This window comes from Pogona vitticeps, chromosome 15 (assembly GCF_051106095.1).
Source record: "Pogona vitticeps strain Pit_001003342236 chromosome 15, PviZW2.1, whole genome shotgun sequence".
Taxonomy (NCBI): Eukaryota; Metazoa; Chordata; class Lepidosauria; order Squamata; family Agamidae; genus Pogona; species Pogona vitticeps.
This window is the reverse complement of record NC_135797.1, coordinates 14,150,250-14,173,633: the sequence shown is the minus strand read 5'-3', so window position 1 is coordinate 14,173,633 and position 23,384 is coordinate 14,150,250. Positions and strand designations below refer to the sequence as shown.

General features: G+C 51.2%; 1 long non-coding RNA gene across 3 annotated transcripts; it reads left to right on the top strand.

Moving 5' to 3' along the window:
• Positions 1 to 1,976: 1,976 nt before the first annotated feature.
• On the top strand, positions 1,977 to 20,958 carry LOC110090221 (uncharacterized). 3 transcript variants are annotated; one of them, XR_013539390.1, is made up of 7 exons: positions 1,981 to 2,192; positions 6,326 to 6,380; positions 6,754 to 6,909; positions 10,371 to 10,630; positions 15,521 to 15,634; positions 19,568 to 19,645; positions 20,687 to 20,958. It is a non-coding gene; the product is annotated as an uncharacterized LOC110090221 (long non-coding RNA). The 3 variants fall into 3 exon arrangements; XR_012082030.2 differs by lacking the exon at positions 6,326 to 6,380 and having other exon boundaries at positions 1,977 to 2,192; XR_012082034.2 differs by lacking the exons at positions 6,326 to 6,380; positions 6,754 to 6,909.
• Positions 20,959 to 23,384: the final 2,426 nt, after the last annotated feature.

Here is a 23,384-nt window from a genome sequence, read left to right as displayed (position 1 = left end):
CCCTGTCTCCCGGCCCTCGGCCAGGTCAGTGGGGAGGCGACAACCCCCCCAGGCATGCCTCTCGCGCGGGGTGGGATGCCGGGAGACCCTGCTCCCCAAATCAGGCTTTGCTTCTTTTAAGGGAACCCCCCCCCAGTGCCCCCGACTCTCTGCAGCGATGCTGAGGACTCGGGCGGGCGGGCGGGCAGGCGGCGGAGGAAGCTGGGGCGCGCGCCCTCGTGGGCGCTCACGAGCGCCGGAATCACGAGGCGCCTTCTCATCATCCCCCCCCCAATCCCCTTTCCAACCTCTCAGAGAGGGGACTCTGGAAGGGCCGGGACCTCCGAAGTCTCCGCCGAGCCCGCCCTCCCCCCCCTCCGGTTCCTCTCCCTGACCGGGAGAAGCACAGGAGCCCTGCCTTCTTGGGTACGTGGCCACCCTCCCTGGGTGTGCGCTGGACTGAAAGCCCTGATGGAAAGGCTCCCGGGGGGTGGGGGTAGTGGTGGCTTGGAGGGCCATTTGCTCCAGGTCTCCCTCAAGGGCAGGGGGCGGTCCTCCAGGTCTTTGGGGGGGGCTCCACCTCCCCTCCTTCCCACCCCTTGGCGAGGAAGGGGGGGCAGCCCGGCTACAGAGGCCCGTCGCCGGCCTAAGGCAGCGCCCTCCCCTCGTTGGCAACCTGCAGGTGGAAGCAAGGCGGCAGAGCCCCAATACCCCCCCCCGTGGGTCCTTTCCGTGGGGCTGGCCGGGTCGGTGGAGTAGCCCCATACTTCTGGAGCTGAGCGTCAGCCTGAGAACATCTCTCTCTCTCTCCCCCCCCCCCCCCTTCGTCCTGACCGGTCGGGTCCTCCTCGTTTTAGTTTGAATTTCTCCGGGGCATTTCCCCCCCCCCCCATCTTGCTTGGGCTGAGTCTCTCCATTGACGGGAGGAAGAAAACTGGAGCTGAACGAGAACCATCCGTTGGGTGCTCAGCCCCTGCTCCTCATCCAGAGGATGTATCCAGGCAGCCACGAGAATGCATGGAAGTCATTTTATGAAGCTAGGCAGGTTAAAAATTAGGGGATGTCTCCTGGATCCCCCTTTTCTGAGGCTCTGGTTTAGTTCTCCGCCTTGCACAGAATCTCTGAAGCCCCACTCTGGATTGAGGCCGAAGGAGAAGCCTCTTTTGTGTGTGTGTGTGTGTGTGTGTGTGTGTGTGTGTGTGTAATGCAACATTTAGAAATGATGCTTATAATTTAACCTATGTTAAACCGATAAATATTTATGTGAAAACCGGGGCATGTAAATGTGTGTGTGTGTGTTTATTTGGTGAAAAGATTTTTTTTAAAAAAGAAATACTGGCAAGAGTCAATCAGATCTGAACACTTTAAAGTCCCATTTATTTCACTAGGAAAATATCTAATTTTTCCATTAAATAAATGCAGCTTAGAGTTTAATTGTTTTCGTCTGGACTCTGCCTTTATGCCTTCTATGATTCTGTGATTCATCTCACATTGTTTATTGATAGGAAGTTTTTTTTAATGTGTATTGATTTTAAACACGATAGTTTTGTTTTGTTTTCCCTTTTCCTCTTTCTTCCTTTCTTTCTTTCTGAGGTAGCAGGGAGCAGAATGTGTGTTTGGTTGGAGTTTTTAATCTATTTTAAAGTGGGATAACCCCCATGCTCTCAAACTTCCAGCATCTGATACATGTGATCCAGGAAAAAGACAAAATAATGTTCATCTGTGATGCAACCGGACACTGTGATGTGGAGTCAAGAAACTGTAAGAATAATGAATTGCTGCATTTTTAAAAAAAATCATAATAATTATTATTATTATTTTCCTTTCCCCCTTTTCAACCAAGCTTCCGGGCCTCAGGAAAAAGGCAGAAATGGAGGAGAGAGAAAAAAGGAACATCCTTCCAGCCTGCTGGTGGAGTAGATCCCAGGGGTTGGTTGTTATCTTTGGTTATCTAGCTGTATGAGTGGGGTCAAGTCTTCATAAAGCTAGATAACCGAAAGTAAAAATAACCCCATTACACGCCTGAGGAGGAGGAGGAGGAGGAAGAAGAAGACGAGGAGGAAGACCACCGAAAGCAAGCAAGTTTTTGAACAGAATGGCCGGCAAGGATGGACTGAAAAACCAGTCCTTGAGGATGAAAGAAATCAACCGAATGGAAGAGGTGGAGGAAAGAGAGAAGACAAAGACGATTCACAGCAATCGAGAAATTAGAGGTAGGCAATTTAAAGGTTCAGATTGATTGGTTTTTACTTCCTGGAATAATCGTCGCCCGAAGCACAGGTGGAGCGCGCATGCTTGGACCTCAGACATGGACCAGTGGCCTGGTGTGGGATCTCTCTCTGTGTGTGTGTGTGTCTCTCTCTCTCTCTCTGTCTCTCTGAAACTGCACCTTTTACATATAAAAGAATAATAAGGGGGAAACCGGAGAGGAAGACATGACTCGTGTATTCAGGGTGACCTTCAACCTTTCTCAATCTGTGGAGAGAAAGAGGCGGTTCGGTGTTGGTTTCGGTGGCATGGTTTAAAATATTGTGTCATTTCACTCCAGAGTAACGCCCTGCAGCGTTCGGTGGCATTTACTCCCAAGTAAGTAAAGTTGTCCCCATAAACTCAATGGGTCTTGGATTCAATCGGATAAATTTAAATTCCCCTGAGGATTCTCTACCTTGAAGACCCTGAAAAGGGTTGCCATAAATCAAAACCAATTTGATGCCACATTATTTATTATTATTATTATTATTATTATTATTATTATTATTATTATTATTATTATTATTATTATTATTATTATTATTATTATTATTATTATTACTACTATTACTACTACTACTACTACTACTACTACTACTACATTACTTGTACTAGTACTACTTCTCTGTCAGTTAATAATCAGCACAGTAATGTATAACCAGGAGCTATTTTGGATAACCAAGATGTAAAGGCATGGCATTTAAAAAACAGTATAATAATGTAAGATCAAAATTAGTTGATTGGATTGTTTTTTGTTGTTGGTTTTTTTTGCTCCCCCAGATTATTTGAGAAAGTTCCCTGAAAAAAATTTTTTTTTTGCCCCTGTGCTTTCTTCTAACTTTACTGTAGAAAAGGAAATTTTGCACCTAATGGCTGTGGGTTGAATTTGCTGGATCTTTATGGCCAGCCTCGCTGTCCACGTATCTGGAAATATAGCTTTTTTGTGTCCACAGAGGAGAATGAATGGGGTTAGGGTCGTGTAAAAGTCAAATCTCACACCTTCAGTGCCAGGGGATTTTGGAAAAAGCTAATATTAAATTAAAGAGGACGGCCTAAAAGCTTGGAGTAACATTTCTCAGTTTAGAGAGGAAGTTTCTGTGTGCTGAGGTGGAATTATGTATGTGTGATGTTATAGGAACGCACGGGGGCCCCCTATACATTCACGGACAGATAATTACCCTGGATGTCCAGATGTTTCTCCCTGTTGCTTCCTTAAGTGGACGAGGATGTTGCAATCTGGAAGAAATGCCAGGCAGTTTTGTCCGGCAGGCAGCTGCATCTTTAAGGGGGGGGAGGAATTTAAAATTGGGTCCCAAATTCCCAGAATGTGGAAACATTGCTTTTTGGGACAATAAGGTAACTGGAAAAATTCATGTTTCTACAAATTCTTCAGTGCTGACCCTTGTCGCTTTCTTGTCTTCCTGCTCTCTCTGCCTGCCATGCATGGCAGAGATCCTGTTTAAAGATCCTGAATTCCTTCTTTTTAAAAATCCCCTCTGCCATGGCTTTTCCCCCCTCTGTGGTTTACCCTGGGTTGAATTTTCCGACCTTGTTCCTGGGAGGCTGTGGCCTGCCCTTGAGGGGAGGGCGAGAGGTAGCCTGTGTGTGCTCAGAATTAGGGCTTAAATTGCTGTGGATCAGCCAAGGAGGAAAGCTTTAGGATGCAGACGGCTCGACCCGATGCAATCCGGGCGCGGATGGTGGCCAGGAATGGGCTTCTATGGCTGCGCTGGAGCCGAAGGAAGTTCGTGGGTCTCCGTGGGATGGTTTTGCACCCTGGTTTGGCTGCCCCAAGGCACTCTACATCGAGCGCCCCTTGGTAGCAAATTCCACCACTAGGTCAGGTCCAAAATATTTCCATTTCAGACCACGGACAGCGGCTAATTTACTGGGAGCCTGTAGCTCGCCAGAAGGACAGCATCTCCACCAGCTACTGATCCTCAGATTGGATCCAGGCTCTTTGAAGGCGGGTCACTTCCCACACCAACCTGCCCAGTTTGTTTATTTATTTATTTTATTAGATTTATACCCCGCCCATCTAGATCAAAGGTCAGTTCCTAACTTTTTTTTAATTTTAATTTTTGGGGGGGGGGCAAAGGGTGTCTCTTTCTCTCTTCCACCCCCATTGCAGACCCATTTGGCGAAGACACCAGAAAGGGCCTCTTTGTGGCTGTGGATTTTCTCCTCCTAAAACGAGGGGCATCTTAAGTGAGCAATCGCTGCTGTTTTCCTTTCTTGGCTGGATACTGAGCTTCACCTTAATATGTGTTATGCTTTAATTGTGTGTGTTTCAATTGCTTTCCTTATCATTAGCCTAAGTCCAATTCAACTAGCTGTTAGTTGAAACAATGGGCTTTACGTAGGAGTAGACTTCGCATTCAGCTGTCCAGTCTGCCTCTTTTTGGAGGGTGAAAGGATGAAGCATTTCAAATATGGGTCCGGATATTTTGCTGGGAGAACAGAAGACTGAGAAGGGAGTAAGAAGGGCAGCCAGGATTCAAACCAAACCAGGGAGATTTTGACTAACCTTAAGAAGACTTTTCCGAAGATTATGCCAGTTTTGTGGGGAGCCATGTCATCTCCCTCAGCCTGTGGGGCGCTTTCCTATATATGAGATTTTAAGAGGAGCCGGGTGGCCTTTGGTGTGGTAATAGAGGCTTCTTGTGGTTGTGTCATTTCACCTATGAGGTTTTTTCTGTGTGTGGAATTCTGGTGAGTTTATGCAGAAATAATGAGCATTAGCCAAGGGCATGCTCTCTATCCACCGTGCTAAAGCTCTTCCCCATCGGGGTGCTTAAAATAAAAAGAAAGAAAAAGAAAGGCAGGCAGGCAGAAAGGTCCCATCAGTTTTTCCAGTTGTTACCAATTCTTCACCAACTCACCCTGATGCAAGACGTTTCATGTCAGGGACGCGAAACAGTAGCCAATTCTGGAAGGGGGAAGAAAAAGGAAAATGGGCCCTGAAAAATGGGCCTGAGATGTCTCACCTTCCGGAAGAGGCCGGCGACCTCTGAAGCCTTAGCAACAGGACCCTTTTCTGCGCAGAATGTAATTCCCGGATGAGTTAGACTTTGTAACCCATCCGGCATCGCTTCCCACTTTTTACACAAAGAGGAGGGAGGGCACCCGCTGTTTGAACGGTGGTCCCATGGCTCACGTCTAACAAGAGACAGTTGAACAGAGTTTAAGCAGAGCTCCTGTTCACAGAGCCACAGAGAGAGGCCACCTAATCTGCCCTCTGCCTGAGGCAGAACTTCTCCCCTCCCTTCTTGGGATTTCGCCTCTTGGTGCGCCCTGTAGCCTGTGCCAAGTTTTGTCTCCAGCGACGGTGGAGAGAAAAAATGTGACCCCGAGCTGAGTCGTATTAAGGCCTCAAATCGTATGTCGCCACAGTAGCTTATTAAGGGTGCTAAGCCACCGGCTTTCGGCATTCCGGCATTCTTGAGGTCTCTCGACTCGGATTCTTCAGGTCCTGCTGGCTTCTGGGCTTCGAAAACCTCCAGAGGGAGCCTGGCCCAGAAGCCGCTGGAGGGCCCAGGGGTTGGGTACCCCCTGGATGTGAGAGGGGTTTCCTGCACCTCCGGGTTCCCTCCCCCCCCCTTCATGCCAATTCTTTGCCCTTTCCATCACGGGTCTTGAAAAGCAATGCTGAGCACTGCAACATAACCCTCTTGCCCTGTTTTCTTTTTATTTGCGGCCAGCTTTTTAGATACACAGAGCTCTTCAGCAGCTGAAAGGGTTAACTGGCAGATTAATTAACTAATTTTTTTTTCTCGATTAAGGGGGGGTTGTTTGTTTATTTATCCAAGACATTATACTTCCATCTTTTCCTCTTTTGACCTTTGATTCACTTCTGTTCATAAACTGCTTAGATCTGAAGATTTCAAAGCGATGTTTAATAATTATAAAACTTACCTTATGTACACAGTGTTTCATTAAAATAACATGTATTTTTGCTTGTGTAGCAAAAATCAACATAAGTGGTAGCCTTTCTTTTCTTTTTCTTTTTCCTATGCTTTGCAAACTACTTATTTATTTTCATTTGCACTATGTATTTTAAATATCAATTTATATATTATTTCTATATTTATTATAGATGTATATTAACAGATAATAAGAATGAAATAGCCCTTCAATCAAAATTTTTCCAGGTCTGTTTGAGGGATGTAACTAATCCCTAAATATTTGTTTGTTTGTTCGTTTGTTTATTCATGCATTCATGCATGTATGCATGCATGCATGCATTTATGCATTTGCTTTGCTTTGTATGCCAAAACTGCCTAAACACAACTCTTTTGTGGAAAAATGTTTACCCATGAAAGAGACAGCAAACTGGATCACATATGTAAGGCTGACAAAAATGGCTTTAAAGTTCCCTTTTTAGAGCTCTGTTATGGTTTTGCATCAGCGGAGGGAACAAATTCCAAACCAGCTACCGCCAGGTTTCCTCATGCTTTGGATGCACCAGTTTTTAGGTTTCTTTCGGGAGTTCAATGACTGTATTTCTCCTCTTCGTTTTCCCAGGCCAACACCCCAGAAAGAGAGAGAAAGAGAGAGACAGAGAGAGAGAGAGAGGACAGGGAGAGAAACACACCACCGTCCCCTCTAGCAGCCTGAGAGGGAGGATGAGGACCCACATTAAGCATCACTCTCCAACGTGACCTCCCGGCTGAGTCCTGCGTGAGTTTTCTGCTCTCTGCAAGGACCGTACCATAGGAAAGGCAGGCGGTCAGAGCCTCTGTGGGCTTGTCCAGGTGAAATGTTTCATTCCCCAAAATGACCCTGGTTTGGTGAGATCCCCTTTCCTCACAATGCAAGACTTTCCTCAGTGACAGACCGTGACAAATGATGATGACATTCCTGGCTGTCCACATGGTTCCCCTCCTTGGAGGCTAGTTTCCCTGTGCCAAGAGGTGGAAGGTCTGGTTTCCCTCCAAACCATTCCCCGAGGGAGCATGGGGGTGTGTGCCAGGTGCAAGATCGTCCAATGCATGATGTAGCCTAGAGAACAGCAGAGTGGGAAGGGACCCTGTGGGGTCATCTAGTCCAGCCCCCTTTTAACGGGGCAGGGAACCCACAGCGGCAGGGAGACAGGAGGGTCTGGGTTGGACTCATTAGAAAAGGGAGTGAGGCTTTCGAAACCCCAGCTTCAAAATTGCCCCACCCAGCGCCACCTTTTAGGACTGGGGTGGGATTCTCTGCCTGAGGCATGGCTGCCCTTCAGAGCTGGTGACACTGATATTCCCCCATCTCCCTCCCCCTCACGACCACCATTTGGGTGTGTGTGTGCCAGGAGGAGGCCTTGCGGAGTCCCGGCCTAAGTGGCCCCTTCCTCCTGACCCTGGGAAAAAGGACGGGTGCTCCGTCCCTCAGCCGTCTTCCCTGATTCAGGTTCCCACGCTGGGGGGGCTCCTTGTTTTCCCTTCCCCTTCTCTCTCAAAGGCTTCTTTTCTCCTCCTTGGGGCTTGAGCCGCATCCTGGCCCTTCTCTCCAGAAAGAAGGCCCCCTTTCCCTATCCCAGGCCTGTTGTTGTCGCTGCCCTGGCCGGGGGGGTGGGGGGAACCCCAGGAGGAGAAAGAGGCATTCATTCCCCCCCCCACCTGCCCCCTCCAGTCCCTTATAGCCTTCCTTGCACCCCGGCTGGACGGCCAGGCTGGCTGCCTCTGGCAAAGGCTTTCTCTCTCTCTCTCTCTCTCTCTCTCTTTTTTTTGTCAGCAAGGACATGTGCGTGTGTGTGTGTGTGTGCGTGCGTGTGTGTGTGCTTGACTAATTGAGCTGAAGGACTGGTGTCTGGGAAGCCCTGAAAGGGACTTTTGTTTGAGGCGGTTGGGTTTGGACAGGACGTGCAAAGGCCTGTTTGTGAAGGGACGTGGGCCTTGGGTAAATGCCGCTCGCTCTGGGCCCTGCTGCCCACCTTCCCGCGTATCCCCCTCTTCTCTCTCTCTCTCTCTCTCTCTCTCCCACCCACTTGCCGGAGAAGGCTCTTTAAAAATGCAGATATTGTCTGGGTCTCTCTCATCTCCCCCCCCCCCCCAGGCTCCAAGGCCAGGGTGCATCCCGGTAACACAGGCATACAGTTATATGCGTTAAAAAATGGAACTCACTTAGGAGATAAAAGGTCTTGCTTTGGTTTCGTGATTTGTCCTCGGCAGGTAAATGTGGGCTTCATCTGCAAATCTGATTACCAGGGACTGGAGTTTTGATGGCACAGCATCTCTCAGAGGAAAATGTTTGTAACAGCAGGACTGTCGCATTTTCCTGAGTGGGGAGTTTGCCCCTAAAGTCTTTTCTGCCTGCTGAAAAAAAAAATGTGTTACCATGTCCTGGGAAAGAAAAGCACTGAGAGTACTCAAATGGTTTCAAAAGATGCAGCATCTAGCGTGGATGATTAAGGCTGCAATTCAGTTGCAAATAGCCGGACTTATTTCTGCCTAGATGGTGTATGGGAATATCGGCTGGACCTTGACGGATAAGCTCATTCTGAGAAAGAGTCTAATCAAGGAAACGGAAAGGTGACTTTTAAAAATTATGTAGCCCTGGAATTAAATGTCCCAACTCGAATATTTGGGCAGGTGTTTTTATCTGTGGAGAAACTTTGTTTTTTAAAAAAATAACAGCAAAAGGAACAGAGTATAATAAAGTGGCAAAAACAGAAGCCACTGCAAACCAGCAACACCCAACGGCCAAAGCATCAACAGGGGGAAGAAAATGGTGGTTGAAAGGAGTTGCAAAGTGAACGGGAAGATGTGAGTTGTTTTTTTATTTTAAAGCTGTTGGCTGAAGAAGTACCTTGATGTGAATGCCAAACGGGTCTCTCCATGGAAGTCTGTTTTCACAAAAAATCACAAAGTGGGCAGGCGGGAAGTCCAGCTCCCCTGCCAGGAAGGTGCCAGTCCAGCACTGGGGGGGGGAGGGAACAGCTCTCTTTGAAGACCTTCGATCCAAGAGTACCCACCCGTTCTCTTCTCTGCCATGCATTTCCAAGACATTTGGCACCATGATGTACGTCAAGAAGTCTTCCTTCCTCGCCATTCAAGCCCATGGCCTCTCTGAGAGCGGGACGACTCTACCCACTTCTCCAGGTGTCCCATTGAACCCTCAGGCGGATAGACTCCGGAAGGGATCCAGGAATCCAGAGTGAAAGGAGCCTGGGATTCCTTCAGCCTTCCTCAAAGGAAAGAGCCCGATCCCTTCCAGGGCCTTTCTCCGAACATGTTCCGGATTGCCCACTTCTTCCTGAAACGGGGACACCCCAGTCCTGGAGGAAGCAGTCCGGAGGAGACCTGCTTAGCACAGGCTAACGTCGAGCTGTTCATTTCTGTGCCTTGGGGACTGCGATTCTGTCCATGCTCTCCCGCCACGGCTGAGACACATCTTGGTTCAGGCTCAGCTTTGAACTGACCCTCACCCCAGGATCCACCCAAATCTCACTTGGTGGTTCTCTGAAAGCCACTTTTGTGCAAGAAATGCATCTGATAAATGTGCATTAACAGATCCATTCCTGCGCTGGAATTTCTCCCTGGGGGTGTTATTTTTTAAAAAAGCTTTGTGTTTGGGTTTTGGTGGGGTCGAGTTGTTTGTTTGTGTTCGTACTAACGGATTTCAGAATGAAAACATCTGACCGGGAATGAGTACAAAGGGAAAATGCTTGGGCACTGAATACTCCTCTCATAGCAAATGGGCAGCAGAATCAAACTAGCCATCAGGAGGAGGAGAGAAAAGCACAGAGGTTACATCACCCTCATGGCATGGGTGTTGTGGTGGTGGTTGTTAATTTCCTGGACGAAACAGGTCTCTTTGAGAGACCAACCCCCCCCCCTTGCTGCAGAAGGGCCCCCACGCCCCACAGATCCAGTCAGGCTGCTCAAATTATTATACAATTGCTCGCAGCATTTGAGCGTCGCTTTCACACGGACCCTGGCGCCTTTTGAAAGGCCGAAATGCTTTCGCAAGGATGCTGGGGTGGGTTTTGGGGGGCAGCCCTAATTGGAACGGTTTCCCACCTGAAGGCCAAGGGTTTTTTTGTGTCCTCCTGGGAGGGGCCTCGTCGCTTCCATGGCTAGCCTTACTTTGGCACTTGTTCTCTCTCTGTCCATCTCTCTCTTCCCCCCCTGCCCCCCCCCCCCCCGTGTTCTTCACAGCCACATTGAATGACCGAAGGAGCGAAGTTCACAGCCTCTGCTTCGTGGGCTTTCTGTTTTTGCTGCTGTGGGCCACGTCCTTCTCTGCCGTGGCAAAGCAAGGCAGGTGAGAGGAGGAAGAAGAAGAGGAAGAAGAAGAAGGACAGGAAGAAGGCGGTGGTCTCACTCTCTGCCATCCGAACGACCGGGCTGTGCCAATGCAGGAGTGCCAGGAGAAGAAAGTCATTTCCCCTGCAAATCAAGCGACAACGGTGGGAAAGGTTTGTCCATGTGCAGGGTGGTGGGGGAGATGATGAATAGCCATGCCAGCCCACTGCTGCCCCTACTGCCAGCGCCGCCCGAGCCAAGCCCCAAACCAGACACAGGCGCCTTTCACACACACACACGCCCCCCCCCACAAGTCCACGCAGAGGGTAAAGGCAAAAAACGTCCACCCTCATTAGGGATGTAGAGCCCCTCGCTTCTCCTCCTTTTATAGTTAGACTCCATTTGCATGCATTTGCATAATGAACATCATTTGCATTCCTGGTGGTTAGCTACCTCTGTGGGAAAAGTCAAAGCGGGCGATCCAGGGGCGGGGGGGCGGCGCTGGAGAGGGGTGTCGGCAAAGACAAAAGGAAGACTCTCTCTCTCACACACACACACACTCTCGCACACACACCCTCGTCTCCATCAACGAATAATTCCATTGCAACTGTTTGTTTGGCTTTGCTGTGCTTTGTTCTCTCCCTTTCTCTGCTCTTTGCGAAAGACAGAGGGGTCCTTTCAGCATCCGGCAAAGGCTTCCTGCCTCTCTCCTGCCCTTCCCGCCATCCTGCCTCCCCTCCTGTGCTCTTCCCTTCTTCCTCCTCTTCTTCTGGCAAATTCTGAGGGCATGAGGCATGGGTGATAAAGAGACAGAGGCAGAGAGAGAGAGAGAGAGAAAGAGAGACACCATCTTAGGCAGCCGGCTCCCACAAAATGGCCGATCTTCCACCCAGCCATCAATACCCACGACTGGCCTCCGCTCAGATTTTTCTTTGGGGGGGCCTCGTGCATTTCCAAGCGTTCCTCCTGAAAGGACCGATGTGTGCCAAGGCAGCCACTGGGGCATGATCTGCTTTTCTTTTTCTTTTTTCTTTTTCTTTTTGGAGGGGGAAACAACAACAACAACCCACCTCTACTGGATCGCTAAAAATTGGTCAACAAGGCAGACTTTGGCGTTCTCTAAAACTCTTCATCCAACTTAAGAGACTGGGGGAGGAAGCGGGGCAAAAGCCTTTCGAGTTCATAAACTCTGGCTGGTGGTGTCGGCCGTTGTACTTGGAAGCAGGATGCTGGCCACCCAAGATGGAGGTTCCTAGGTGAATGAAGGGCTCGCAGGAGCATAGTCTTGCATCCTTGGAGCCTAAAAACCCACAGACCCCTCTGAGCTTCCCGCACGACGAGTGCCTTCCTTTGGCTTAAAGCAGAAAAATGGTGAGCGTCGACAGAGCAGCCGCCTTAAGGCCAAGGAAGCAAGGGGGTTACGTTTAGAGAGTCTGCTGGGTTAAAGGCTCACCTTGAGTGCCAGAATAGCAAGGTTCTGAAACAAGAGAGATTCTTTCGTCCCCCCACCTTGAACACGGACTGCTAGAGATCAGAGGCCAAAGTGCCACTACTTTCGTGCCGTTTCTCCTCCAAACTTTGATTGTCCATCATTGAAACATCTTCAGAGGATGACCGCCATCACCACCACCACCCCGGCTGGTCTGTGGTTTTGTGGGATGCTTGGGAAAAAAATGGGCAGAAAACACACACAAAAATGGGCTCCCAATTTATGGCAACCCCATGGAAACTGGGGGCCTCCAAAGAGGTGCCCTTGCTGTGCTCGGGTCTTCCAGGTTCAAGACGGTGGCTTCCTTTTAGGGAGTCAATCCATCTCAGGTTGGGTCTTCCTCTCTTCCTAGGACAATCCAACTTGCATTTGTAAAGAAACAGCTGTCCAACGTCTCAGGTGGGATCCGTTCTTTGCTTTACACCTGCCGAGGCTTGCTGGGGGCTGAACCCGAGGCCATGGAAAGCGGGGGGGGCGTTACTCCTGCCTTGAAATATGGAAGCAGGAAGGCCGTGTTGGGAAGGTCCACTTCGGCCAGGAGGACCAGCTCTGACTGGCAGCAGCAACTCACTGGAATTTGAAGCCCAGTCCTTTCCTAGCCTTATCTGGAGACTAAATGAGGGATTTTGTGTGTGTGCAGAAAACAGCAAGAAATCTCCTAGTTTCTCATGGCCTCACCTAGAATCTCCCCAAGGATCATTGTCAGTAAACCCCTATAAGTAAATCTCTCTCTGTGTTCATTTTTAATTTTAAGTCCGCATTGTATTTTAAAAATGTACGCCCACTTTTCTGTTAAACTAAGGTCCAAAGGCAACTTGTATCTCGAACATACTCTCGGTGAACAGAGAAAAGCTAATAATAATGGCTGAGGACTAGTAACTTATTTGCTATTAATAATAAATAACCGTCATGTGCCACCAAGTCAATTTTGACTTAGGGCGACCCTTTTTCAGGGTTTTCCAGATAGAGGTGACTCTGGAGGGGTTGGCCCTTCCTTCCTTCCGGGGTTGCCCTGGGATTCTCGTGCCGCTGGCCCAAGGCCACCCAGGCTGGCTCTGCTTTGCAGGAGGCACAGTGGGGGGGATTCGAACTCCCAACCTCCGGCTCTACAGGCAGAGACCTAAACCACTGAGCTATCCAGCCCGCTTATTTGCCGTTAAATGGAAGGCTTTTAAATATTTCCTGGCGGTGATCTGAAAACCTGACCTTCGGGATCTTAAACTCGCCAGCGTCCAGGTTGGCGTGCATTTCCCGTCTCTGTTTTAACCCCTGTGGGGAAATAGGTTGCGTCGTTAGCCAGGGTGGCATCTTCTCAACATCTCCGGGTACAGCCACAGGCAGGGAGAGGCAGTGGTTAGAGAGCTAGAAGCAGGCCTGGGAGAGACACAGCTTCTGTCTCCCCCCCCCCCGCTGAGTCGCTTAAAGGAGTCCCCTCCTCACCTCATGACCTCCATCGCCAAAGGCTGCTTGGAAGATGGAACGGCTTCAGAAGGGAGAACCACAGACGTGATTCGTGCAAGGAGGGGATAGGAACGTATCTATTCCAGATGAATAGAAATGAATATATCGCTCGCTAAACGAGGAGCCCTTCCCACCTCTTGCAGGCAAGGGTGGTGCCCGCCGGGCGTGCAGGGTGATTCCCAGGGAGAGCTTTGCCCCTTTGCCACCAACTGACCTGAGCAAAAGGTGAGGGGGATGATGGAGGGAGTGTGGGGGGGGCACAGCCAGGTGAAGGGAATTATTTTGTGTGTGTCTTGTGTAGGTGGAGGTAAGGATGAAAAGAAATTAAAAAAGACAGCCATGCCTTTCTGCCCTCAGCCTGCCCTGTCCAGAGCCGCCTGCCTTCCTCACCGCAGCGGCCTGCTTAATTCACAAAACTCTTTATTGTTTTCAGGGTTGGTTTGCTGTTCCCCCACCGCCACCTTTCCATCCCTCCACCCCCCCCCTTACACACAAAGGTGCCATTGTGGCCGAAGTGGGGGGGTGGCGATGAGCAGCTTGTTATTGGGGGCAGAGTCGGGGGGGGGGAAGAGAAAGACTGAAGAAAGCAAGCTGGGGTGTGCATGCGTGCAGGCGAGCGGGCGGGCCTCCCCCCCAAAAAAAAACAACAACTGAAGAGGTTTAAATCAGCTTAGCCTCAATGCCAATTAAAAAACGAAGAGGATTAGACCGGGCGATTCATGGAATAGAGCATCATTGTGTGGCCGGCTCGCTGCGGATTTTTCTGTCCCTCTTCCACACGTTTCCTGAGACTTCTTTTCCTCCGTCCGCAGCCAGACGCTCTTCTGCTTTTGGGGTCCTCAGGTCAGAAGGAGCCTCTTGTGGGTTTACGTCACCTGCCTCCTTATTGAGGACCCTACTGGGAATCTCTGGCAAAACAAACTCATGGGCACGCAGCCTTCCCACACCCCATCATCTGCCTGAATGTTCTTATTGAACTTGGGAAAGAAGGAAAAGTTTTTACGATGTCAAGAACTTGTGCGATTTCCAGATCCAAACTGAGAGGCACTTTGAACACAACACGCCAGACCTAGCAGTCATAGAAGGAAGAAAGGTCTGGATCTTTGACCTTGCAATTCCCGGGGAGGACAGAGTTGAAAAGAAAGAATTGGAAAAAACTAACTAAATAGAGAGACCTGGCCATCAAAACATCTCGCTTGTGGATGAAGCACAACTCAGTGGTCCCCGTCGTCTTTGGGGCTTTGGGGAACCATATCAAGAAATTTCACACCATACTATAAGCCATTGCAGATCTCAGAAAATCACACCATAGAGCTACAAAACAGCAGTGCTAATATTTAACAGATACTTAGATTTTTGGTTAAAACTTGTACCTGTTATGTAATACCAGTGAAAGTTTTTATAATTCTGATTTATTGTGGCTGATTATTTTTTAACAACAACAACAATAACAACAACAACTGAGTTATGCGTATCATTATTCCTTCCCAAAGAGGGCTGAAGTCTTAAAACAAAATAGACACTTTAGCTGATGCAGAAGATGTGAAACAATTTCCTCCCCCCCTCCCTTCATTCCTTCTATCCATCATCAGCTCCTCCCTCCCTCCCTTCTATTCATCATCAGCTCCTTCCTTCCTTCCTTCCTTCCTTCCTTCCTTCCTTCCTTCCTTCCTTCCTTCCTTCCTTCCTTCCTTCCTTCCTTCCTTCCTTCCTTCCTTCCTTCCTTCCTTCCTTCCTCTGAAAGACGGCCTGACAAGGCAGCAGCCCTTTCTCCCAAGGGGCCCCTGCTTGACAGTCTGCCCACCCGCACCCCAGGTGTAATGAGAAAGACCCCACTCTCTCGGCTTTTCCCACCCTGAAGCCAACCGTTCCTTGATCCCGTGGGCCTGCTCAAGTCCGCACAAGCAACCAGAAGGAGGGAGAGGAAGTGGCCGAGAACTTTTCTGGTCCCGCTCAGCGGAGACTCGCCCTCAACCAGAACTTCCTCCAGTTCCCTGAGAGGCATTGCAGTTCTGTCTAAATTATTTCAAAATGACGTTGCGTCGCCCATCTAAGGAGGAGACAGGCCTTTACAGAAGTTCATTCTCTCTTTCTGTCCCCTTGACGCGTTTAGGACATGTTCCTGCCAGGATCTAACCATCTCCAGCGCCTGGGGCATCTGACTCCTCTGGGGGTGCAGAACCTACAAGACTGCATTAAAGTGCCAGATGTGGGATGAGGAAAGCTGGTAAGTTAAGGATCCATCCGCGCCCCGCCCCCCACACACATACACACTGTGAGGGACGGGAAGCTGCTGTCTTGAATCGGGCCCATTTCCATCCCCCTCCCTCCCCCACCTGAAACACCCATGATTTCATATGACTTCAGTGACTCACCAGCTTGGTTGGTCCCGGGATGGAGAGACATCCCGCCTCCCCCCCCTCCAAGGAAGACCGGGGTCTCCAAGTGAGGCTCCTTCAGGGTCTCTCCCAGAATCCCAGAGAGCAGCTGCAGCCAGTCAGAGCTGGCCATCCTGGGCAAGGTGGGCCAAATGGTGGACGGAGGAGAAGAGCCTCTTCCTGGGTTGCTCTGGGAACCTCTGAGGCTGCAGAACGTTGGAGAAGAGCTGTGAGAAGTTGGAGGGAAGCTCGCCAGGGATACCTGAGCTGCCCATTTCATAGGCAGAGAGTTCCACCCTCGTGGGGGTCCCTTCCGACTCTGGATGCCTACGAGTCTTTGCAGGTGCAGCCATCTCCGCCCCCTCCCCCTGTGCTCAAGGAAGACGTGGCAGGCCAGCCAGCACCCTTAGCCCAGGGCTCAGGACCAAAGGCCACGGGGCAGCTCCCTGGCGTGGCAGCCCTGCAATTTATGACATGCACAACTATCCCTCGGGGAGTATTTGTGTGTATATGTGTGTGTGTGTGTGTGTAGGCCTCCTGTCTCTCCCCACCCCCCCCCACCTAAGGCTTTGTCTCCTCTCTTCCCAGACCCCCGTGGTGCCCTGGCTGCCTCAGGGTTGCCAGGGGACCTACTCCAGAAGCGATTGCTATGCGGGGAGGGTGGCGACCGCCTTTGCCAGGCCCATCTGGAGTCGACGGCAGCCTCCGTCCGTCCTCCCTGGAGGCGAGACGGGCAGGCGGACGGTGGCCCCCACGACATGCGGGGAGCCTGAGAAGGGAGCACTCGGGTCCCCCTCAAGTTCACACGACTGACCGTTGGCGGAGGGAGGGCTTTGCGGCTCAAGGACGGGAGAAGGGGGGGGCTGGCCTGGGACCCGATGGGATTGTTCCTTGTTCTGCTGAAGGCATCTGGGTTTTGTCCCCCCCCCCCCCCGTCCCCATTGCAGGCGCCTTGTCCGCCTACTGATTTCCCCCCCCCCCCCCGCCTTTTCTTCTCCTGACGTACACCCACGGAAATAAATTACCCCCACGGCTGGGTGCGGTTTTGGCAGAGCAATCCAGTCTCCCTGGGAGTCGATTCATCGCCAGACAGGGGGGTGGGTCTATACACTCTCTCTCTCTCTCTCTCTTCTCCCCCCCCCCCAAATTAAAGCAGGGAGAATTATTGACAAGAAATCCTGTTCCTGGGCCATACTGTAAATAAGGTGCTCCTTTAAAAAGAAAAATGCAATAAAATTAAAAGGGGTGCAAAAGGCAGTAGAGGGTCCCTGTGAGGCTGGAGGGAGGGAAGAAGAAGAAGGAGGAGGAGGAGAAGGAGAAGAAGAAGAAGAAGGAGAAGGAGAAGAAGAAGGGAAAACAGGAAAAGGGACAAAAAACCTGGAAATCTTTTTGCCAGCGACTGGGAAACCAAATGAATTTGTAATGACCCCCCGTGGTGTGCAAACAGCCCAAGAGGAGAGAATGGGTGGCCCAGAAAAGCACTTGATGGGCAGGGCGGAGGGGGCCAGTTTGGAGGGGCCGGGAGCACTTGGCTGGGAGCCCTTTTTAGGAGAACAGTTCGGCCAGAGGGAGAGCTGCCTGTACGAGGGATCCCCAGGCCTTCCCGGGCCCTCTGCCTCCTGCCTCCCTTTGCAACCTGGGGCTCCTGGAACTGGGAAGACCTTGACCGGGGCGGAAGAGATCCCTAATTCTGAGTGGATTCCAGACGCAGGAGCCCAAGACCTCACCAAAGCTTGTCTCCGTTGGGCCAAGCCCATCTAGAGTAGACCTCCTGAATCCATGAGAAGGACCAGCCCCAGATGGTGGTTTCAGGCAGAGGGTCCTTGGGCCTTCCCAGATGACCAACTGAGGATGTCGTAGGACGGAACCACGGTCGCTCAGGGAGAAGAAGAGGCACTTTCGACCTTTCCAGGTGGCCTGTTTTTTTGTGTGTTTTTTTGCAGGAGGGGCACCCCTTGTATCCCAGGCTATTTTGGAAAGTTTCCTGCATGGCAGATCAAGCGGAGAGATGTCACTGCTGTCCTTTCAGGCTGGAGACCGGGATTTGAACCCTGGTCTCCTGAGCTCTCAGCCACCGGTCAGTCAACTCTGCCACCTTCTCTCCACTGTAACCCCCCCCCCCCCCGGGGCCAAGTCGGGTTACAAAAAACTGCACAGCTGGAAGGCCTTCCCAGGGATCATCCTTGCAGAGGGAGGCCATCCACAGCCATCCCTATTGGAGGGCTCCCCAACCTGCGTGTGGGGAGGCCTCCCACGGAGCAACCTCTCCACCTGGACACTCATTGGGGTCAGGTTCATGTCCTCGGGAGGCAGGCGTGCAATCCCAAGATGCCAACAGCTCTCTTTTATTCCTGAGGGGGGGGAAGGAACAGGATGTCAGTGTGTGGACATCCTGCCTCCATCAGCCTCCACACTTTGGGACCCACAGAGGCCCCTTGTCCTTCCCCCACCACCTCCAATTGTGCCTTTACCTGCTACCGTATTATTAGCTGATGGGCGTCTCCATTATACACCTGTGTCCCATTTTTTAAAAACACATAAAAATAAAAAATCAACATGAGTCATTGGGGTGGCTTCAGCCAGAGAGCCTGTTGAGAAATGAGCCCCGTGCTTCACAATGATTCGGATTTCCTCTCCCATCAAAGGCAGAAGGCTGGAGGTGGGGGGGGGGCGCTGGGAGGGAAGTGGGCTGATCCTTTTAATCTGGCCACATGCTTCTGCTCTGGGGGTTTGTGACCCTGTCTCCGTACCAACCGTTTCTAAACACGGTGCTTTCTGAGGAAATCTTGGCAAAGGTAGTTTATTTGGCGGAGGGTGTGTGTGTGTGTGCATATGCAACATGACCTTTATGAACATGCAGGTCTTCTTTTAATAATAAAAACCCCTGCCTTTAAATTTCCAGCATTCCTTTAAGATAAAGATGGGAACAGTGCATTCTAGGACCATGGAGAGGAAAGAGGCCAGAAAGGTCATCTAGTCCACCCTGTTTTTTCCTCCTCCATGCAGGGGCATCCAGAGCTAAAACATTCTCAGACGACGCTTATAATAAATAAGAACAATAATTTGAGAGAACTGCAGAGTTGGGATTCGAACACCCAACTTCTGGCTCCTCAGCCAGAGACCTCCACTCCCCGAGTTCTCTAGCAGTTCGCTGGGATTTCTTGCCTTGGCTTTGGTCATTTTCCACATCCCTAGAGGGTCAGACCTGGACCTGAGAAAACAAAAACGCCTCCTTCCACACAACGGTCCTTCAAAGAGGCTGCTGTATGCAAAATGGAGCCAGACGGGCCGGATCCTGCCAAGGGCAAACAGATCCCTTCAGAGGCAGCAACAAACGGCAGAGGCTGCCCACCCACCGAGAGCCACTTTGCTGTAGATTTTCACAGCTGACTTGGGTCTGGGTCTGGATCCTGATAACATAGCCATGGTCCTCCAGAAGAAGGGACCACCGACTCCTATAGCAGCCACCCAGAGAGGGTGGGGGGGCACCCCTTCCCTTCCAGGCCTGACCCTTTCTCCCGATCCACCCCTCCTGCATTCCAGTTTAACTAGGATAATCTCTAGCATGTGCTCCAGAACCGGCCGTCCTGCAGTGCTCCCTCCCTCCGAGGCTTTCGGGAATGCTGATAAACCCTGTGGGGGCAGTGGCGGGGGGGGGTCGGGTGGGTAGGGGTGGGGCGACACCCCATCCCGGATGCATATATTTGCCCCTGAATCCTAGCAAAGCTTCTCAGGGATCTGTTGGTGCTTGGAAACCTTAGGAAACTGTTTTGCTTCTCCAGGTGCTGGCCATTAGGGGAAAGATCTCACCATCAGAAGTGCTGGAGGAAGAGGAAGGAAAAGGTCCCTGGATTTGGCCGGTAAGGCTGTTTTCAAAAACCCCGACCACCCATCCTCTCCCAGCAGGGTGGATGTTGCTGTCAGCCGAAAACAGATTCACCCGCTTCTTCCTTGCCTCTACGGTTACCTAATCACAATAATTATGTGGCTGCCAGTCAGTTCTGACTTAGCATGACCCTATCTAAAGTTTTTTTTTTAGGTATGGAGTTTTCAGAAGTGGTTTCCCATTTCTTTCTTCTGGGGTCACCTGGGGATAGGGCAGCTTGTCGAAAGCCACCGAGGTTGGCCCCATGGGGGAATCAAACTCCTGCCCGCTGACTCTGCAGCCGGATACCTTAAACCACTGAGCTCTCCAGCCAGCTCCCCTCGATTACGACCGAGTTTGCTGGATTCTACCCAGATGCTGAGCTCCTGGGCTTGAGTGGCCCTTGCCACCACCAGCTGCCATCCGAGCTTCTGGCCCAGGATCTCAGGATTTTGGCCATAGCCGACCGGGCCTTAATAACGCAAAATGCATCTTTATATCTGGTAAAGGGAGGAAAACGGAACCATGAAGGTTGGCTAATATCTCACTTCCATTTTGGAGACAAGGAATTGCCCTCCCCCCAAAAAAAATGCTGAGAGAAATTTGCTGGGGGGGGGCGATTTGGAAGCATCTGTGCTTCCTTACGGATTGTGTGAGCTATTTCCACCAGGATGTTCTGTTTCAACACATGTAGGAAGAGCAGAAGCGAAAAAGAAATGTTGGCACCTTATCAAGAGGAACAGACGGACCTCCCTCCCTGGGAGCATTTGTGAATTACAGTCCACGGTGGTGCGGATCCAGCCCCCGGGAGTGGATTCGCATCACACCCAAAATGGGAGTCACTCTCCCCCCCCCTTACGTGGGCTTGGCCCCATTGTGAAGTCTGTCCTGCTGCTGTTATAGCAAAACCGAGATTGGGGTGGTGGAGGAGATCGAGGTCAACTGGAGGCCAAAATGCCAAAGGGGGGGAAAAGGAACCAATTACACCTGCCTTTGTTCTAAAATGCACCTTCCCCCCCCTTCCTGTCTTCCTCAGGTGAAAGAGGAAGGAGAGAGCCGAGCCAAGACGGAGAGAAAAAAACGAACCAGGAAAGGAGGTCAAGGCGGCTTCCAAGCTTTCAATGTTGCCTCCTTGTATGTTCCTTTTTGTTTTTACATTTTTGCAGCCAGGATGTTGAAGCCTTCAAAAGATGCAACCGTGAAAGCAAAACAATTTTGACTGTTACGTTTTCTTGGTTCAAAAATATTTGAATGTTGTCCCTTCTTGTGTTTGCTTCATTTCAATAATAAACAGAATTCAGACAGGGACGTGGTGTGAATGGGCTCCTTTAGACCACCTCCATTCTAATATACTTTCTCTGGAAAGCTGGAACTTCATGTAGCCTAAGAGGGCGACGGCCTTCCTCGCGTGGGCACAAATCCGGACGAACTCCACTAGAACTGCTTCTGAGTTGCCAAAGACGGCCCAGGAGGACGTTGAACCGACGTTTCCTGGCAGCCGGCCCTTGTCCGTCAGTGGCCGCTCAGCCGTCAAGAACTCCTGTTGGTCTTTCAACTCTGCTAGGTTTTCCCTCACCCTTAAGCTTTCACGGCTTCCCTCTGAGAGGGTGGGTGGCGGTCCGTCCACGTGGGTTGGAGCCCACGAAAGCTTTCAGCTTCATAAAACCTGGTCGCCTCGAGGTTGCCAGAACGTTGCAGTTCTCGGGTGCCCCCTTTGATGGAGAAAGCTCTCTGAAAGGTTTGGATTAAAGGGCAGGCCTGGAAGGAGATGAAAACCATATCACCCTGGTTTAAAACTATTTTAAAACAGAAGAATACACATCAAAGCAGCCTGGAGGGAACAAACCCCACCCCCCCAAAAAAAACCACCTTTCTGGGGCACACACCCCTCTCTTTAAAGCTGCCACGTGTAGTCACGGGCACACGGGCGGGCAACAGCGGGCAAGCCGAGTCTCCATCTGTGTTTCCACATTAAATTCAGGGAACTTTTTTCCAGGTTGGTGAAAAGGACTTTGCAAGCCAAGCGCAGGGCTTCTCACGTTTGCCATACAAAACACACAAACACGCCCGCCTGCCCGCCCGCCGCCCGCCTCAGGCAGGGCTGGCGGCTGCGATGCCATCTGCCACGATACCCGAGTGAGCGTCCCGGCCTGCTAGTGCAGCTGACGCGCTCGCCTCTCTGTGCGTACGCCCACATGGGTGTGAACGCCACCCCCGTCGCCTGGCGAGGGCCACGTCCACTGGGGACGGGATTGCCAGCCAGGGCGCCAGCTGGGAAGCGCCAGAGGACCCCCCCCCCAAGGTTTGTCCCAGTTTCTAGGTGGGGAGAGAGATGTCAGTGGGGAGATTTTCTTGGACGCTGGAGGATGCGGTTGTGTCAGGTGGGGGGGGGTTCGAGCTTTGACTGGGCACCCCTCCCTTCCCTGTTCCCAGATGGCACCAGGGCTCCCTGGCTCTGTGTGGAGGGATTTGCCCCTCTCTGCCCCCCCCCTTCCGCCTGTCACCCTTCGGGACCCACACAGGCCTTTTGCTTCCCCCATCTCAGATTCTGGTCCCTAAAATGCCAGGGGCAGCACCCACCCTAAACCATGAAAAAGGCTCTGGATGACACCCCCCCCCCCGACAGCCCAGGTGGCACTGGCCTCGATGATGATGATGATGATGATGATGATGATGATGATGATGGATCTTTGCTTTCTGCCACAAGACTTACACAGAACAGGTTGTTCCAAGCACCTGAAAACATGGGACACCTCTTTTTTTGCAACCTGCAAAAGCAGCCAAAGCTATTTTCAAAGCAGCCCGACTCGGAACGCCCTAACCAGGATTGGGGCCACGACCCTTAAAACTCACCCTGGTTAGCAGAGGCCACAGTTTTCCTCAGCAACCGCCGTGGGGCTCAGGATGGCCCCCAACTGGGCTCCTGGGAGAGGGTCCCCCATGAACGGGCTACCTCCCCCATTGGAGAAGTCCCACATTCATGTCTCCTCATGAGCAGGGGCATGGCCGCCCCCCCCCCCCTCACTGCCAGTCCCCAAGGAGGATGACTGGTGAATGCTTGAGGGGAAAGGAAGCAGAGAAGGGGGCGCCCCATCCAGAGACCCACCGGCCTTCCCTTTGACTTCTAGGGGTGTCTGTCTTCCTCCCGAGGGTCCAGGCGGCATCCATTCCGGGGCACCACGTCCTGTTCTTCCACGTGACACGCTCTGTTTTTAGCTGTGGCCTTTCGTCTTGCTCTTCATGCTCTGGCAAAGACAGGTGCAACTGGCTTACTGGTTGAACTGGTGCTGGGATGAACCGGTAAGCCATTGGATAAGTTACTATTTAGAGACTCTTTTTTTCCTGCTGAGAACCACCACAGCACAATAAATAAATAAATATATGAGCTGTTTCTTCCCCCATAGCGTGCAACGCCAAAAGCATTTGGGGACGCTCAAGCCAGCTCTTCCGCGGGGTATGGCAGATGCTGACATAGGTGCAAAGCAGCTTCTTCTTCTCTGCCCCAGCAAATGACGGTGTTGGTGCAAAACGCCCCCCCCCAATTCTCTTAGGTTCCCGTCAGCCCTGCCAACTCCCCTTTGTGGCCTATTGCCAAGTATCCCAGTCCTTTGTGTATTTTGGGGCTAGATTTCTCTGCAGTCCCGTCCATTTCAAGGGGCAAGTAGGATTCTCTGGAAAAGACCATCGTGCTGGAAAAGGTGGAAGGCAGCAGGAAAACAGGGAGGTCAAATACA